The following is a 23,691-nucleotide window of genomic DNA, read 5'->3' on the forward strand; positions in this document are numbered from 1 at the left end:
CCTATATACAAGAATATAACTACTATAATACTGCCCCAATGTACAAGAATATAACTACTATAATACTGCCCCAATGTACAAGAATATAACTACTATAATACTGATCCTATGTACAAGAATATAACTACTATAATACTGCCCCCTATATACAAGAACATAACTACTATAATACTGCCCCCTATGTACAAAAATATAACTACTATAATACTGCTCCTATGTACAAGAATATAACTACTATAATACTACCCCCTATGTACAAGAATATAACTACTATAATACTGCTCCTATGTACAAGAATATAACCACTATAATACTGCCCCTATGTACAACAATATAACCACTATAATACTGCCACTATGTACAAGAATATAACTACTATAATACTGCCCCTATGTACAAGAATATAACTACTATAATACTCTCCCTATGTACAAGAATATAACTACTATAATACTCTCCCTCTGTACAAGAATATAACTACTATAATACTGCCCCTATGTACAAGACTATAACTACTATAATACTGCTCCTATGTACAAGAATATAACTGCTATAATACTGCTACTATGTACAAGAATATAACTACTATAATACTGCCCCCCTATGTACAAGAATATAACTACTATAATACTACCCCCTATGTACAAGAATATAACTACTATAATACTACCCCCTATGTACAAGAATATAACTACTATAATACTGCTCCTATGTACAGGAATATAACTACTATAATACTGCTCCTACGTACAGGAATATAACTACTATAATACTGCTCCTACGTACAGGAATATAACTACTATAATACTGCTCCTATGTACAGGAATATAACTACTATAATACTGCCCCTATGTACAAGAATATAACTACTATAATACTGCACCTATGTACAAGAATATAACTGCTATAATACTGCTCCCTATATACAAGAATATAACTACTATAATACTGCCCCAATGTACAAGAATATAACTACTATAATACTGCTCCTATGTACAAGAATATAACTACTATAATACTGCTCCTATGTACAAGAATATAACTGCTATAATACTGCTCCTATGTACAAGAATATAACTACTATAATACTGCTTCTATGTACAAGAATATAACTACTATAATACTGCTCCTATGTACAAGAATATAACTACTATAATACTGCCCTCTATGTACAAGAGTATAACTACTATAATACTGCTCATATGTACAAGAATATAACTACTATAATACTGCCTCCTATGTACAAGAATATAACTACTATAATACTGCTCCTATGTACAAGAATATAACTACTAAAATACTGCTCCTATGTACAGGAATATAACTACTATAATACCGCCCCTATGTACAAGAATATAACTACTATAATACTGCTCCTATGTACAAGAATATAACTACTATAATACTGCCCTCTATGTACAAGAATATAACTACTATAATACTGCTCTTATGTACAAGAATATAACTACTATAATACTGCCCTCTATGTACAAGAATATAACTACTATAACACTGCCCCTATGTACAAGAATATAACTTCTATAATACTGCCCCCTATGTACAACAATATAACTACTATAATACTGCTCCTGTGTACAAGAAAATAACTACTATAATACTGCCCCCTATATACAAGAACATAACTACTATAATACTGCCCCCTATGTACAAAAATATAACTACTATAATACTGCTCCTATGTACAAGAATATAACTACTATAATACTACCCCCTATGTACAAGAATATAACTACTATAATACTTCTCCTATGTACAAGAATATAACCACTATAATACTGCCCCTATGTACAACAATATAACTACTATAATACTGCCACTATGTACAAGAATATAACTACTATAATACTGCCCCTATGTAGAAGAATATAACTACTATAATACTGTTCCTATGTACAAGAATATAACTACTATAATACTGCCCCTATGTACAAGACTATAACTACTATAATACTGCTCCTATGTACAAGAATATAACTGCTATAATACTGCTCCTATGTACAAGAATATATCTACTATAATACTGCCCCCTATGTACAAGAATATAACTACTATAATACTACCCCCTATGTACAAGAATATAACTACTATAATACTGCTCCTATTTACAAGAGTATAACTACTATAATACTGCCCCCTATGTACAAGAATATAACTACTATAATACTGCCTCTATGTACAAGAATATAACTACTAAAATACTGCTCCTATGTACAGGAATATAACTACTATAATACTGCCCCTATGTACAAGAATATAACTACTATAATACTGCACCTATGTACAAGAATATAACCACTATAATACTGCCCCTATATAAAAGAGTATAACTACTACAATACTGCCCCCTATATACAAGAATATAACTGCTATAATACTGCTCCTATGTACAAGAATATAACTACTATAATACTGCTCCTATGTACAAGAACATAACTACTATAATACTGCTCCTATGTGCAAGAATATAACCACTATAATACTGCCCTCTATGTACAAGAATATAACTGCTATAATACTGCTCCTATGTACAAGAATATAACTACTATAATACTGCTCCTATGTACAAGAATATAACTACTATAATACTGCTCCTATGTACAAGAATATAACTGCTATAATACTGCCCTCTATGTACAAGAGTATAACTACTATAATACTGCTCCTATGTACAAGAATATAACTACTATAATACTGCCTCCTATGTACAAGAATATAACTACTATAATACTGCTCCTATGTACAAGAATATAACTACTAAAATACTGCTCCTATGTACAGGAATATAACTACTATAATACCGCCCCTATGTACAAGAATATAACTACTATAATACTGCTCCTATGTACAAGAATATAACTACTATAATACTGCCCTCTATGTACAAGAATATAACTAATATAATACTGCTCCTATGTACAAGAATATAACTACTATAATACTGCTCCTATGTACAAGAATATAACTACTATAATACTGCCCTCTATGTACAAGAATATAACTACTATAATACTGCCCTCTATGTACAAGAATATAACTACTATAATACTGCTCCTATGTACAAGAATATAACTACTATAATACTGCCTCCTATGTACAAGAATATAACTACTATAATACTGCTCCTATGTACAAGAATATAACTACTATAATACTGCTCCTATGTACAAGAATATAACTACTATAATACTGCCCTCTATGTACAAGAATATAACTACTATAATACTGCTCCTATGTACAAGAATATAACTACTATAATACTGCCTCCTATGTACAAGAATATAACTACTATAATACTGCTCCTATGTACAAGAATATAACTACTAAAATACTGCTCCTATTTACAAGAGTATAACTACTATAATACTGCCCCCTATATACAAGAATATAACTACTATAATACTGCCCCTATATACAAGAATATAACTGCTATAATACTGCTCCAATGTACAAGAATATAACTACTATAATACTGCCCCCTATATACAAGAATATAACTATTATAATACTGCTCCTATGTACAAGAATATAACTACTATAATACTGACCCTATGTACAAGAATTTAACTACTATAATACTGCTCCTATGTACAAGAATATAACTACTATAATACTGCTCCTATGTACAAGAATATAACTACTATAATACTGCCCCCTATGTACAAGAATATAACTACTATAATACTGCCGCTATGTACAAGAATATAACTACTATAATACTGCTCCTATTTACAAGAGTATAACTACTATAATACTGCCCCCTATGTACAAGAATATAACTACTATAATACTGCCTCTATGTGCAAGAATATAACTACTATAATACTACTCCTATGTACAAGAATATAACTACTATAATACTGCCCCTATGTACAAGAATATAACTACTATAATACTGCACCTATGTACAAGAATATAACTGCTATAATACTGCTCCTATGTACAAGAATATAACTACTATAATACTGCCCCCTATGTACAAGAATATAACTACTATAATACTGCTCCTATGTACAAGAATATAACTGCTATAATACTGCTCCCTATGTACAAGAATATAACTACTATAATACTGCCCCCTATGTACAAGAATATAACTACTATAATACTGCCCCCTATATACAAGAATATAACTACTATAATACTGCCCCAATGTACAAGAATATAACTACTATAATACTGCCCCAATGTACAAGAATATAACTACTATAATACTGATCCTATGTACAAGAATATAACTACTATAATACTGCCCCCTATATACAAGAACATAACTACTATAATACTGCCCCCTATGTACAAAAATATAACTACTATAATACTGCTCCTATGTACAAGAATATAACTGCTATAATACTGCTCCTATGTACAGGAATATAACTACTATAATACTGCTCCTACGTACAGGAATATAACTACTATAATACTGCTCCTACGTACAGGAATATAACTACTATAATACTGCTCCTATGTACAGGAATATAACTACTATAATACTGCCCCTATGTACAAGAATATAACTACTATAATACTGCACCTATGTACAAGAATATAACCACTATAATACTGCCCCTATATACAAGAGTATAACTACTATAATACTGCCCCCTATATACAAGAATATAACTACTATAATACTGCCCCTATGTATAAGAATATAACTACTATAATACTGCCCTCTATGTACAAGAATATAACTGCTATAATACTGCTCCTATGTACAAGAATATAGCTACTATAATACTGCCCCTATGTATAAAAATATAACTACTATAATACTGCTCCTATGTACAAGAATATAACTACTATAATACTGCCTCCTATGTACAAGAATATAACTACTATAATACTGCTCCTATGTACAAGAATATAACTACTAAAATACTGCTCCTATTTACAAGAGTATAACTACTATAATACTGCCCCCTATATACAAGAATATAACTGCTATAATACTGCCCCCTATATACAAGAATATAACTATTATAATACTGCTCCTATGTACAAGAATATAACTACTATAATACTGACCCTATGTACAAGAATATAACTACTATAATACTGCTCCTATGTACAAGAATATAACTACTATAATACTGCCCCCTATGTACAAGAATATAACTACTATAATACTGCTCCCTATGTACAAGAATATAACTACTATAATACTGCCCCTATGTACAAGAATATAACTACTATAATACTACTATGTACAAGAATATAACTACTATAATACTGCCCCTATGTACAAGAATATAACTACTATAATACTGCTCCTATGTACAAGAATATAACTACTATAATACTGCCCTCTATGTACAAGAATATAACTACTATAATACTGCTCCTATGTACAAGAATATAACTACTATAATCCTGCCTCCTATGTACAAGAATATAACTACTATAATACTGCTCCTATGTACAAGAGTATAACTACTAAAATACTGCTCCTATTTACAAGATTATAACTACTATAATACTGCCCCCTATATACAAGAATATAACTACTATAATACTGCCCCTATATACAAGAATATAACTGCTATAATACTGCCCCCTATGTACAAGAATATAACTATTATAATACTGCTCCTATGTACAAGAGTATAACTACTATAATACTGACCCTATGTACAAGAATATAACTGCTATAATACTGCTCCTATGTACAAGAATATAACTACTATAAAACTGCCCCGTATGTACAAGAATATAACTACTATAATACTGCTCCCTATGTACAAGAATATAACTACTATAATACTGCCCCTATGTACAAGAATATAACTACTATAATACTACTCCTATGTACAAGAATATAACTACTATAATACTGCCCCTATGTACAAGAATATAACTACTATAATACTGCCCCCTATATACAAGAATATAACTACTATAATACTGCCCCTATGTACAAGAATATAACTACTATAATACTGCACCTATGTACAAGAATATAACCACTATAATACTGCCCCTATATACAAGAATATAACTGCTATAATACTGCTCCTATGTACAAGAATATAACTACTATAATACTGCCCCCTATGTACAAGAATATAACTACTATAATACTGCTCCTATGTACAAGAATATAACTGCTATAATACTGCTGCTATGTACAAGAATATAACTGCTATAATACTGCTGCTATGTACAAGAATATAACTACTATAATACTGCTCCTATGTACAAGAATATAACTACTATAATACTGCTGCTATGTACAAGAATATAACTACTATAATACTGCTCCTATGTACAAGAATATAACTGCTATAATACTGCTCCCTATATACAAGAATATAACTACTATAATACTGCCCCAATGTACAAGAATATAACTACTATAATATTGCCCCAATGTACAAGAATATAACTACTATAATACTGCTCCTATGTACAAGAATATAACTGCTATAATACTGCTCCTATGTACAAGAATATAACTACTATAATACTGCCCCCTATGTATAAGAATATAACTACTATAATACTGCTCCTATGTACAAGAATATAACTGCTATAATACTGCTGCTATGTACAAGAATATAACTGCTATAATACTGCTGCTATGTACAAGAATATAACTACTATAATACTGCTCCTATGTACAAGAATATAACTACTATAATACTGCTGCTATGTACAAGAATATAACTACTATAATACTGCTCCTATGTACAAGAATATAACTGCTATAATACTGCTCCCTATATACAAGAATATAACTACTATAATACTGCCCCAATGTACAAGAATATAACTACTATAATACTGCTCCTATGTACAAGAATATAACTACTATAATACTGCTCCTATGTACAAGAATATAACTGCTATAATACTGCTCCTATGTACAAGAATATAACTACTATAATACTGCCCCCTATGTACAAGAATATAACTACTATAATACTGCTCCTATGTACAAGAATATAACTGCTATAATACTGCTCCCTATGTACAAGAATATAACTACTATAATACTGCCCCCTATATACAAGAATATAACTACTATAATACTGCCCCAATGTACAAGAATATAACTACTATAATACTGCCCCAATGTACAAGAATATAACTACTATAATACTGATCCTATGTACAAGAATATAACTACTATAACACTGCCCCTATGTACAAGAATATAACTTCTATAATACTGCCCCCTATGTACAAGAATATAACTACTATAATACTGCTCCTGTGTACAAGAAAATAACTACTATAATACTGCCCCCTATATACAAGAACATAACTACTATAATACTGCCCCCTATGTACAAAAATATAACTACTATAATACTGTTCCTATGTACAAGAATATAACTACTATAATACTACCCCCTATGTACAAGAATATAACTACTATAATACTGCTCCTATGTACAAGAATATAACCACTATAATACTGCCCCTATGTACAACAATATAACTACTATAATACTGCCACTATGTACAAGAATATAACTACTATAATACTGCCCCTATGTACAAGAATATAACTACTATAATACTCTCCCTATGTACAAGAATATAACTACTATAATACTGTTCCTATGTACAAGAATATAACTACTATAATACTGCCCCTATGTACAAGACTATAACTACTATAATACTGCTCCTATGTACAAGAATATAACTGCTATAATACTGCTCCTATGTACAAGAATATAACTACTATAATACTGCCCCCCTATGTACAAGAATATAACTACTATAATACTACCCCCTATGTACAAGAATATAACTACAATAATACTGCCCCCTATGTACAAGAATATAACTACTATAATACTGCTCCTATGTACAGGAATATAACTACTATAATACTGCTCCTACGTACAGGAATATAACTACTATAATACTGCTCCTATGTACAGGAATATAACTACTATAATACTGCCCCTATGTACAAGAATATAACTACTATAATACTGCACCTATGTACAAGAATATAACCACTATAATACTGCCCCTATATACAAGAGTATAACTACTATAATACTGCCCCCTATATACAAGCATATAACTACTATAATACTGCCCCTATGTATAAGAATATAACTACTATAATACTGCCCCCTATATACAAGCATATAACTACTATAATACTGCCCCTATGTATAAGAATATAACTACTATAATACTGCCCTCTATGTATAAGAATATAACTGCTATAATACTGCTCCTATGTACAAGAATATAGCTACTATAATACTGCCCCTATGTATAAGAATATAACTACTATAATACTGCTCCTATGTACAAGAATATAACTACTATAATACTGCCTCCTATGTACAAGAGTATAACTACTATAATACTGCCCCCTATATACAAGAATATAACTGCTATAATACTGCCCCCTATACAAGAATATAACTATTATAATACTGCTCCTATGTACAAGAATATAACTACTATAATACTGACCCTATGTACAAGAATATAACTACTATAATACTGCTCCTATGTACAAGAATATAACTACTATAATACTGCCCCCTATGTACAAGAATATAACTACTATAATACTGCTCCCTATGTACAAGAATATAACTACTATAATACTGCCCCTATGTACAAGAATATAACTACTATAATACTACTATGTACAAGAATATAACTACTATAATACTGCCCCTATGTACAAGAATATAACTACTATAATACTGCTCCTATGTACAAGAATATAACTACTATAATACTGCCCTCTATGTACAAGAATATAACTACTATAATACTGCTCCTATGTACAAGAATATAACTACTATAATCCTGCCTCCTATGTACAAGAATATAACTACTATAATACTGCTCCTATGTACAAGAGTATAACTACTAAAATACTGCTCCTATTTACAAGAGTATAACTACTATAATACTGCCCCCTATATACAAGAATATAACTACTATAATACTGCCCCCTATATACAAGAATATAACTACTATAATACTGCCCCTATATACAAGAATATAACTGCTATAATACTGCCCCTATGTACAAGAATATAACTATTATAATACTGCTCCTATGTACAAGAATATAACTACTATAATACTGCTCCTATGTACAAGAATATAACTACTATAATACTGCTCCTATGTACAAGAATATAACTACTATAAAACTGCCCCCTATGTACAAGAATATAACTACTATAATACTGCTCCCTATGTACAAGAATATAACTACTATAATACTGCCCCTATGTACAAGAATATAACTACTATAATACTACTCCTATGTACAAGAATATAACTACTATAATACTGCCCCTATGTACAAGAATATAACTACTATAATACTGCCCCCTATATACAAGAATATAACTACTATAATACTGCCCCTATGTACAAGAATATAACTACTATAATACTGCTTCTATGTACAAGAATATAACTACTATAATACTGCTCCTATGTACAAGAATATAACTACTATAATACTGCCCTCTATGTACAAGAGTATAACTACTATAATACTGCTCATATGTACAAGAATATAACTACTATAATACTGCCTCCTATGTACAAGAATATAACTACTATAATACTGCTCCTATGTACAAGAATATAACTACTAAAATACTGCTCCTATGTACAGGAATATAACTACTATAATACCGCCCCTATGTACAAGAATATAACTACTATAATACTGCTCCTATGTACAAGAATATAACTACTATAATACTGCCCTCTATGTACAAGAATATAACTACTATAATACTGCTCTTATGTACAAGAATATAACTACTATAATACTGCCCTCTATGTACAAGAATATAACTACTATAACACTGCCCCTATGTACAAGAATATAACTTCTATAATACTGCCCCCTATGTACAACAATATAACTACTATAATACTGCTCCTGTGTACAAGAAAATAACTACTATAATACTGCCCCCTATATACAAGAACATAACTACTATAATACTGCCCCCTATGTACAAAAATATAACTACTATAATACTGCTCCTATGTACAAGAATATAACTACTATAATACTACCCCCTATGTACAAGAATATAACTACTATAATACTTCTCCTATGTACAAGAATATAACCACTATAATACTGCCCCTATGTACAACAATATAACTACTATAATACTGCCACTATGTACAAGAATATAACTACTATAATACTGCCCCTATGTAGAAGAATATAACTACTATAATACTGTTCCTATGTACAAGAATATAACTACTATAATACTGCCCCTATGTACAAGACTATAACTACTATAATACTGCTCCTATGTACAAGAATATAACTGCTATAATACTGCTCCTATGTACAAGAATATATCTACTATAATACTGCCCCCTATGTACAAGAATATAACTACTATAATACTACCCCCTATGTACAAGAATATAACTACTATAATACTGCTCCTATTTACAAGAGTATAACTACTATAATACTGCCCCCTATGTACAAGAATATAACTACTATAATACTGCCTCTATGTACAAGAATATAACTACTAAAATACTGCTCCTATGTACAGGAATATAACTACTATAATACTGCCCCTATGTACAAGAATATAACTACTATAATACTGCACCTATGTACAAGAATATAACCACTATAATACTGCCCCTATATAAAAGAGTATAACTACTACAATACTGCCCCCTATATACAAGAATATAACTGCTATAATACTGCTCCTATGTACAAGAATATAACTACTATAATACTGCTCCTATGTACAAGAACATAACTACTATAATACTGCTCCTATGTGCAAGAATATAACCACTATAATACTGCCCTCTATGTACAAGAATATAACTGCTATAATACTGCTCCTATGTACAAGAATATAACTACTATAATACTGCTCCTATGTACAAGAATATAACTACTATAATACTGCTCCTATGTACAAGAATATAACTGCTATAATACTGCCCTCTATGTACAAGAGTATAATTACTATAATACTGCTCCTATGTACAAGAATATAACTACTATAATACTGCCTCCTATGTACAAGAATATAACTACTATAATACTGCTCCTATGTACAAGAATATAACTACTAAAATACTGCTCCTATGTACAGGAATATAACTACTATAATACCGCCCCTATGTACAAGAATATAACTACTATAATACTGCTCCTATGTACAAGAATATAACTACTATAATACTGCCCTCTATGTACAAGAATATAACTACTATAATACTGCTCCTATGTACAAGAATATAACTACTATAATACTGCTCCTATGTACAAGAATATAACTACTATAATACTGCCCTCTATGTACAAGAATATAACTACTATAATACTGCCCTCTATGTACAAGAATATAACTACTATAATACTGCTCCTATGTACAAGAATATAACTACTATACTACTGCCTCCTATGTACAAGAATATAACTACTATAATACTGCTCCTATGTACAAGAATATAACTACTATAATACTGCTCCTATGTACAAGAATATAACTACTATAATACTGCCCTCTATGTACAAGAATATAACTACTATAATACTGCTCCTATGTACAAGAATATAACTACTATAATACTGCCTCCTATGTACAAGAATATAACTACTATAATACTGCTCCTATGTACAAGAATATAACTACTAAAATACTGCTCCTATTTACAAGAGTATAACTACTAGAATACTGCCCCCTATATACAAGAATATAACTACTATAATACTGCCCCTATATACAAGAATATAACTGCTATAATACTGCTCCAATGTACAAGAATATAACTACTATAATACTGCCCCCTATATACAAGAATATAACTATTATAATACTGCTCCTATGTACAAGAATATAACTACTATAATACTGACCCTATGTACAAGAATTTAACTACTATAATACTGCTCCTATGTACAAGAATATAACTACTATAATACTGCTCCTATGTACAAGAATATAACTACTATAATACTGCCCCCTATGTACAAGAATATAACTACTATAATACTGCCGCTATGTACAAGAATATAACTACTATAATACTGCTCCTATTTACAAGAGTATAACTACTATAATACTGCCCCCTATGTACAAGAATATAACTACTATAATACTGCCTCTATGTGCAAGAATATAACTACTATAATACTACTCCTATGTACAAGAATATAACTACTATAATACTGCCCCTATGTACAAGAATATAACTACTATAATACTGCACCTATGTACAAGAATATAACTGCTATAATACTGCTCCTATGTACAAGAATATAACTACTATAATACTGCCCCCTATGTACAAGAATATAACTACTATAATACTGCTCCTATGTACAAGAATATAACTGCTATAATACTGCTCCCTATGTACAAGAATATAACTACTATAATACTGCCCCCTATGTACAAGAATATAACTACTATAATACTGCCCCCTATATACAAGAATATAACTACTATAATACTGCCCCAATGTACAAGAATATAACTACTATAATACTGCCCCAATGTACAAGAATATAACTACTATAATACTGATCCTATGTACAAGAATATAACTACTATAATACTGCCCCCTATATACAAGAACATAACTACTATAATACTGCCCCCTATGTACAAAAATATAACTACTATAATACTGCTCCTATGTACAAGAATATAACTGCTATAATACTGCTCCTATGTACAGGAATATAACTACTATAATACTGCTCCTACGTACAGGAATATAACTACTATAATACTGCTCCTACGTACAGGAATATAACTACTATAATACTGCTCCTATGTACAGGAATATAACTACTATAATACTGCCCCTATGTACAAGAATATAACTACTATAATACTGCACCTATGTACAAGAATATAACCACTATAATACTGCCCCTATATACAAGAGTATAACTACTATAATACTGCCCCCTATATACAAGAATATAACTACTATAATACTGCCCCTATGTATAAGAATATAACTACTATAATACTGCCCTCTATGTACAAGAATATAACTGCTATAATACTGCTCCTATGTACAAGAATATAGCTACTATAATACTGCCCCTATGTATAAAAATATGACTACTATAATACTGCTCCTATGTACAAGAATATAACTACTATAATACTGCCTCCTATGTACAAGAATATAACTACTATAATACTGCTCCTATGTACAAGAATATAACTACTAAAATACTGCTCCTATTTACAAGAGTATAACTACTATAATACTGCCCCCTATATACAAGAATATAACTGCTATAATACTGCCCCCTATATACAAGAATATAACTATTATAATACTGCTCCTATGTACAAGAATATAACTACTATAATACTGACCCTATGTACAAGAATATAACTACTATAATACTGCTCCTATGTACAAGAATATAACTACTATAATACTGCCCCCTATGTACAAGAATATAACTACTATAATACTGCTCCCTATGTACAAGAATATAACTACTATAATACTGCCCCTATGTACAAGAATATAACTACTATAATACTACTATGTACAAGAATATAACTACTATAATACTGCCCCTATGTACAAGAATATAACTACTATAATACTGCTCCTATGTACAAGAATATAACTACTATAATACTGCCCTCTATGTACAAGAATATAACTACTATAATACTGCTCCTATGTACAAGAATATAACTACTATAATCCTGCCTCCTATGTACAAGAATATAACTACTATAATACTGCTCCTATGTACAAGAGTATAACTACTAAAATACTGCTCCTATTTACAAGATTATAACTACTATAATACTGCCCCCTATATACAAGAATATAACTACTATAATACTGCCCCTATATACAAGAATATAACTGCTATAATACTGCCCCCTATGTACAAGAATATAACTATTATAATACTGCTCCTATGTACAAGAGTATAACTACTATAATACTGACCCTATGTACAAGAATATAACTGCTATAATACTGCTCCTATGTACAAGAATATAACTACTATAAAACTGCCCCGTATGTACAAGAATATAACTACTATAATACTGCTCCCTATGTACAAGAATATAACTACTATAATACTGCCCCTATGTACAAGAATATAACTACTATAATACTACTCCTATGTACAAGAATATAACTACTATAATACTGCCCCTATGTACAAGAATATAACTACTATAATACTGCCCCCTATATACAAGAATATAACTACTATAATACTGCCCCTATGTACAAGAATATAACTACTATAATACTGCACCTATGTACAAGAATATAACCACTATAATACTGCCCCTATATACAAGAATATAACTGCTATAATACTGCTCCTATGTACAAGAATATAACTACTATAATACTGCCCCCTATGTACAAGAATATAACTACTATAATACTGCTCCTATGTACAAGAATATAACTGCTATAATACTGCTGCTATGTACAAGAATATAACTGCTATAATACTGCTGCTATGTACAAGAATATAACTACTATAATACTGCTCCTATGTACAAGAATATAACTACTATAATACTGCTGCTATGTACAAGAATATAACTACTATAATACTGCTCCTATGTACAAGAATATAACTGCTATAATACTGCTCCCTATATACAAGAATATAACTACTATAATACTGCCCCAATGTACAAGAATATAACTACTATAATATTGCCCCAATGTACAAGAACATAACTACTATAATACTGCTCCTATGTACAAGAATATAACTGCTATAATACTGCTCCTATGTACAAGAATATAACTACTATAATACTGCCCCCTATGTATAAGAATATAACTACTATAATACTGCTCCTATGTACAAGAATATAACTGCTATAATACTGCTGCTATGTACAAGAATATAACTGCTATAATACTGCTGCTATGTACAAGAATATAACTACTATAATACTGCTCCTATGTACAAGAATATAACTACTATAATACTGCTGCTATGTACAAGAATATAACTACTATAATACTGCTCCTATGTACAAGAATATAACTGCTATAATACTGCTCCCTATATACAAGAATATAACTACTATAATACTGCCCCAATGTACAAGAATATAACTACTATAATACTGCTCCTATGTACAAGAATATAACTACTATAATACTGCTCCTATGTACAAGAATATAACTGCTATAATACTGCTCCTATGTACAAGAATATAACAACTATAATACTGCCCCCTATGTACAAGAATATAACTACTATAATACTGCTCCTATGTACAAGAATATAACTGCTATAATACTGCTCCCTATGTACAAGAATATAACTACTATAATACTGCCCCCTATATACAAGAATATAACTACTATAATACTGCCCCAATGTACAAGAATATAACTACTATAATACTGCCCCAATGTACAAGAATATAACTACTATAATACTGATCCTATGTACAAGAATATAACTACTATAACACTGCCCCTATGTACAAGAATATAACTTCTATAATACTGCCCCCTATGTACAAGAATATAACTACTATAATACTGCTCCTGTGTACAAGAAAATAACTACTATAATACTGCCCCCTATATACAAGAACATAACTACTATAATACTGCCCCCTATGTACAAAAATATAACTACTATAATACTGTTCCTATGTACAAGAATATAACTACTATAATACTACCCCCTATGTACAAGAATATAACTACTATAATACTGCTCCTATGTACAAGAATATAACCACTATAATACTGCCCCTATGTACAACAATATAACTACTATAATACTGCCACTATGTACAAGAATATAACTACTATAATACTGCCCCTATGTACAAGAATATAACTACTATAATACTCTCCCTATGTACAAGAATATAACTACTATAATACTGTTCCTATGTACAAGAATATAACTACTATAATACTGCCCCTATGTACAAGACTATAACTACTATAATACTGCTCCTATGTACAAGAATATAACTGCTATAATACTGCTCCTATGTACAAGAATATAACTACTATAATACTGCCCCCCTATGTACAAGAATATAACTACTATAATACTACCCCCTATGTACAAGAATATAACTACAATAATACTGCCCCCTATGTACAAGAATATAACTACTATAATACTGCTCCTATGTACAGGAATATAACTACTATAATACTGCTCCTACGTACAGGAATATAACTACTATAATACTGCTCCTATGTACAGGAATATAACTACTATAATACTGCCCCTATGTACAAGAATATAACTACTATAATACTGCACCTATGTACAAGAATATAACCACTATAATACTGCCCCTATATACAAGAGTATAACTACTATAATACTGCCCCCTATATACAAGCATATAACTACTATAATACTGCCCCTATGTATAAGAATATAACTACTATAATACTGCCCCCTATATACAAGCATATAACTACTATAATACTGCCCCTATGTATAAGAATATAACTACTATAATACTGCCCTCTATGTATAAGAATATAACTGCTATAATACTGCTCCTATGTACAAGAATATAGCTACTATAATACTGCCCCTATGTATAAGAATATAACTACTATAATACTGCTCCTATGTACAAGAATATAACTACTATAATACTGCCTCCTATGTACAAGAGTATAACTACTATAATACTGCCCCCTATATACAAGAATATAACTGCTATAATACTGCCCCCTATACAAGAATATAACTATTATAATACTGCTCCTATGTACAAGAATATAACTACTATAATACTGACCCTATGTACAAGAATATAACTACTATAATACTGCTCCTATGTACAAGAATATAACTACTATAATACTGCCCCCTATGTACAAGAATATAACTACTATAATACTGCTCCCTATGTACAAGAATATAACTACTATAATACTGCCCCTATGTACAAGAATATAACTACTATAATACTACTATGTACAAGAATATAACTACTATAATACTGCCCCTATGTACAAGAATATAACTACTATAATACTGCTCCTATGTACAAGAATATAACTACTATAATACTGCCCTCTATGTACAAGAATATAACTACTATAATACTGCTCCTATGTACAAGAATATAACTACTATAATCCTGCCTCCTATGTACAAGAATATAACTACTATAATACTGCTCCTATGTACAAGAGTATAACTACTAAAATACTGCTCCTATTTACAAGAGTATAACTACTATAATACTGCCCCCTATATACAAGAATATAACTACTATAATACTGCCCCCTATATACAAGAATATAACTACTATAATACTGCCCCTATATACAAGAATATAACTGCTATAATACTGCCCCTATGTACAAGAATATAACTATTATAATACTGCTCCTATGTACAAGAATATAACTACTATAATACTGCTCCTATGTACAAGAATATAACTACTATAATACTGCTCCTATGTACAAGAATATAACTACTATAAAACTGCCCCCTATGTACAAGAATATAACTACTATAATACTGCTCCCTATGTACAAGAATATAACTACTATAATACTGCCCCTATGTACAAGAATATAACTACTATAATACTACTCCTATGTACAAGAATATAACTACTATAATACTGCCCCTATGTACAAGAATATAACTACTATAATACTGCCCCCTATATACAAGAATATAACTACTATAATACTGCCCCTATGTACAAGAATATAACTACTATAATACTGCCCCTATGTACAAGAATATAACTACTATAATACTGCCCCCTATGTACAAGAATATAACTACTATAATACTGCTGCTATGTACAAGAATATAACTACTATAATACTCCTCCTATGTACAAGAATATAACTACTATAATACTGCTCCTATGTACAAGAATATAACTACTATAATACTGCTCCTATGTACAATAATATAACTACTATAATACTGCCCTCTATGTACAAGAATATAACTACTATAATACTGCTCCTATGTACAAGAATATAACTACTATAATACTGCCTCCTATGTACAAGAATATAACTACTATAATACTGCTCCTATTTACAAGAGTATAACTACTATAATACTGCCCCCTATATACAAGAATATAACTACTATAATACTGCCCCTATATACAAGAATATAACTGCTATAATACTGCCCCCTATATTCAAGAATATAACTATTATAATACTGCTCCTATGTACAAGAATATAACTACTATAATACTCCTCCTATGTACAAGAATATAACTACTATAATACTGCTCCTATGTACAAGAATATAACTACTATAATACTGCTCCTATGTACAATAATATAACTGCTATAATACTGCCCTCTATGTACAAGAATATAACTACTATAATACTGCTCCTATGTACAAGAATATAACTACTATAATACTGCCTCCTATGTACAAGAATATAACTACTATAATACTGCTCCTATTTACAAGAGTATAACTACTATAATACTGCCCCCTATATACAAGAATATAACTACTATAATACTGCCCCTATATACAAGAATATAACTGCTATAATACTGCCCCCTATATTCAAGAATATAACTATTATAATACTGCTCCTATGTACAAGAATATAACTACTATAATACTGCTCCTATGTACAAGAATATAACTACTAAAATACTGCTCCTATGTACAGGAATATAACTACTATAATACTGCCCTCTATGTACAAGAATATAACTACTATAATACTGCTCCTATGTACAAGAATATAACTACTATAATACTGCCTCCTATGTACAAGAATTTAACTACTATAATACTGCTCCTATGTACAAGAATATAACTACTAAAATACTGCTCCTATTTACAAGAGTATAACTACTATAATACTGCCCCCTATATACAAGAATATAACTACTATAATACTGCCCCTATATACAAGAATATAACTGCTATAATACTGCTCCAATGTACAAGAATATAACTACTATAATACTGCCCCCTATATACAAGAATATAACTATTATAATACTGCTCCTATGTACAAGAATATAACTACTATAATACTGACCCTATGTACAAGAATATAACTACTATAATACTGCTCCTATGTACAAGAATATAACTACTATAATACTGCTCCTATGTACAAGAATATAACTACTATAATACTGCCTCTATGTACAAGAATATAACTACTATAATACTGCTCCTATTTACAAGAGTATAACTACTATAATACTGCCCCCTATGTACAAGAATATAACTACTATAATACTGCCTCTATGTAGAAGAATATAACTACTATAATACTGCCCCCTATGTACAAGAATATAACTACTATAATACTGCTCCTATGTACAAGAATATAACTACTATAATACTGCTCCTATGTACAAGAATATAACTACTATAATACTGCTCCTATGTACAAGAATATAACTACTATAATACTGCTCCTATGTACAAGAATATAACTACTATAATACTGCCCCTATGTACAAGAATATAACTACTATAATACTGCTCCTATGTACAAGAATATAACTACTATAATCCTGCCTCCTATGTACAAGAATATAACTACTATAATCCTGCCTCCTATGTACAAGAATATAACTACTATAATACTGCTCCTATGTACAAGAGTATAACTACTAAAATACTGCTCCTATTTACAAGAGTATAACTACTATAATACTGCCCCCTATATACAAGAATATAACTACTATAATACTGCCCCTATATACAAGAATATAACTGCTATAATACTGCCCCTATGTACAAGAATATAACTATTATAATACTGCTCCTATGTACAAGAATATAACTACTATAATACTGACCCTATGTACAAGAATATAACTACTATAATACTGCTCCTATGTACAAGAATATAACTACTATAAAACTGCCCCCTATGTACAAGAATATAACTACTATAATACTGCTCCCTATGTACAAGAATATAACTACTATAATACTGCCCCTATGTACAAGAATATAACTACTATAATACTACTCCTATGTACAAGAATATAACTACTATAATACTGCCCCTATGTACAAGAATATAACTACTATAATACTGCCCCCTATATACAAGAATATAACTACTATAATACTGCCCCTATGTACAAGAATATAACTACTATAATACTGCCCCTATGTACAAGAATATAACTACTATAATACTGCCCCCTATGTACAAGAATATAACTACTATAATACTGCTGCTATGTACAAGAATATAACTACTATAATACTCCTCCTATGTACAAGAATATAACTACTATAATACTGCTCCTATGTACAAGAATATAACTACTATAATACTGCTCCTATGTACAATAATATAACTACTATAATACTGCCCTCTATGTACAAGAATATAACTACTATAATACTGCTCCTATGTACAAGAATATAACTACTATAATACTGCCTCCTATGTACAAGAATATAACTACTATAATACTGCCTCCTATGTACAAGAATATAACTACTATAATACTGCTCCTATTTACAAGAGTATAACTACTATAATACTGCCCCCTATATACAAGAATATAACTACTATAATACTGCCCCCTATATACAAGAATATAACTACTATAATACTGCCCCCTATATTCAAGAATATAACTATTATAATACTGCTCCTATGTACAAGAATATAACTACTATAATACTGCTCCTATGTACAAGAATATAACTACTAAAATACTGCTCCTATGTACAGGAATATAACTACTATAATACTGCCCTCTATGTACAAGAATATAACTACTATAATACTGCTCCTATGTACAAGAATATAACTACTATAATACTGCCTCCTATGTACAAGAATTTAACTACTATAATACTGCTCCTATGTACAAGAATATAACTACTAAAATACTGCTCCTATTTACAAGAGTATAACTACTATAATACTGCCCCCTATATACAAGAATATAACTACTATAATACTGCCCCTATATACAAGAATATAACTGCTATAATACTGCTCCAATGTACAAGAATATAACTACTATAATACTGCCCCCTATATACAAGAATATAACTATTATAATACTGCTCCTGTGTACAAGAATATAACTACTATAATACTGACCCTATGTACAAGAATATAAATACTATAATACTGCTCCTATGTACAAGAATATAACTACTATAATACTGCTCCTATGTACAAGAATATAACTACTATAATACTGCCTCTATGTACAAGAATATAACTACTATAATACTGCTCCTATTTACAAGAGTATAACTACTATAATACTGCCCCTATGTACAAGAATATAACTACTATAATACTGCCTCTATGTAGAAGAATATAACTACTATAATACTGCCCCCTATGTACAAGAATATAACTACTATAATACTGCCCCTATGTACAAGAATATAACTACTATAATACTGCTCCCTATGTACAAGAATATAACTACTATAATACTGCTCCTATGTACAAGAATGTAACTACTATAATACTGCTCCTATGTACAAGAATGTAACTACTATAATACTGCCCCCTATGTACAAGAATATAACTACTATAATACTGCCCCCTATGTACAAGAATATAACTACTATAATACTGCCCCTATGTACAAGAATATAACTACTATAATACTGCCCCTATGTACAAGAATATAACTAATATAATACTGCTCCTATGTACAAGAATATAACTACTATAATACTGCCCCCTATGTACAAGAATATAACTACTATAATACTGCTCCTATGTACAAGAATATAACTGCTATAATACTGCTGCTATGTACAAGAATATAACTGCTATAATACTGCTGCTATGTACAAGAATATAACTGCTATAATACTGCTGCTATGTACAAGAATATAACTACTATAATACTGCTCCTATGTACAAGAATATAACTACTATAATACTGCTGCTATGTACAAGAATATAACTACTATAATACTCCTCCTATGTACAAGAATATAACTACTATAATACTGCTCCTATGTACAAGAATATAACTACTATAATACTGCTCCTATGTACAAGAATATAACTACTATAATACTGCTCCCTATGTACAAGAATGTAACTACTATAATACTGCCTCTATGTACAAGAATATAACTACTATAATACTGTCCCCTATGTACAAGAATATAACTACTATAATAATGACCCCTTTGTACAAGAATATAACTACTATAATACTGTCATCTATGTACAAGAATATAACTACTATAATACTGCTCCTATGTACAAGAATGTAACTACTATAACACTATGAAGCAGAGGTGGTAGCCGCTGAGCCTGCGCACTGCGCACCTAGCTGTACGGCACAGGCTCAGCATTTGGCGGTGCGCTCTGCGGTAATGAGCTGTTCCCGGATGATGACGTTTCTTGTCCGCTTGCACAGACCCATCATTTATTTGCTCCCATGTCGGGGGGCACTTAAGAGGCTTTATCTGTACGCGGAGCCCCTCGCTGATTTTCTGCACTTGTAGCATCCGGCGTGGGCAGCGCGTTTTCTCCAGAGTACATTAGTGATAGAGACAGGATGTAATTGAGGGATCTTGTGGCTCGAGCCGCTGATCTCTGATTACAGAACAGTCATTAACTAGTAACTGCCGTTAATTATCCACAATTATCTCCTTTTTATTGATCTCATGTAATACCTGAAATTAAAATCTGGCTGCAAAATCTATTTCCTTTATTACAATTGTCCAGTTTTTTCTCCCATCATTTGGGTCTCTAAAAACACTGAAGGTAGAAGGACAGACCCCCATGCAGCTGAATTATTACAGGGGGGCTTTCTTGCTGCTATTATTATAGGGGCACTGAAAATGTGATACGCATCTACCTTGTACTTTATTAAACGTGTTTTATCAGCATGCGAATAGTAATAATAATTTACCTTAATTTATTGCACCGGCTATATACTATATGTGTATTAGCATTATATGACTTGCAGTGAATGGGGACACCTAGTGGTGCTTCTAGGAACTGCGCTAGAAACACGATTTCTTATGCAGCACTGACCTCTGGTGTTCAAACTGGAAACTGCAAGTCAGGAAATCGACTCATCAAAGGACCTTTTACAGTTATAAATGTCATCCAAGGACCCCGTAACCAGGTCCGCTCCAGGTTCAATAGGGTCTTTAGGTGACAGAATCCCATTGGAGCCCTTCTTTGCTTTAGATTTGTTCTCAAGAGCTATAAGTCCACTTTTGAGTTACATCGGGGCTTGTTTTTCACAACAATTATCACAGCAGTTGTACTTAACTTTATTCGCCAGGTGCTGACGTCAGCTACAGATATAAGCTGTGTATCTTAACCAATCTTAAATAACTTTTTCTTCAAGTTTGTTGCGTTTTGTGGATTTTTTTTTTCCCAGTTGCTCACCGATGCAGTTTCTTAACAAATATCCCATCAGTATAATTTTTCTAATTAATCTAATGTGATGGCTGGATAGGGTGAAGCTCAAGGATAAAAACGACACCTGTTTCATAGCAATCCGATGTTCCAGTGCTGAGAAATCCTCAAATTTGCCTGGAAGTGCATTGGGGCGTGTCAGTGCACTCTAACACACGCCCCCTTCTGGGCTGATTTGCATATTGCTTCAAAGCTGGATTTCTCAGCACTGGAACATCGGATTCCTACAAGACAGGTGTCATTTTTATCGTTACAGTAGGACCTACGCAGCCGTACC

General features: G+C 31.1%; 1 protein-coding gene across 2 annotated transcripts in view; it reads left to right on the forward strand.

The window, feature by feature from the left end:
• Positions 1 to 23,691, forward strand: part of LOC141171969 (G protein-activated inward rectifier potassium channel 2-like) — a 172,936-nt gene that overhangs the window by 147,299 nt on the left and 1,946 nt on the right. The gene's annotated exons all lie outside the window — the stretch shown is intronic.

The sequence above is a fragment of the Phyllobates terribilis genome, unplaced genomic scaffold (assembly GCF_046119375.1).
Source record: "Phyllobates terribilis strain yellow unplaced genomic scaffold, ASM4611937v1 Scaffold_12__6_contigs__length_324123572, whole genome shotgun sequence".
Taxonomy (NCBI): domain Eukaryota; kingdom Metazoa; phylum Chordata; class Amphibia; order Anura; family Dendrobatidae; genus Phyllobates; species Phyllobates terribilis.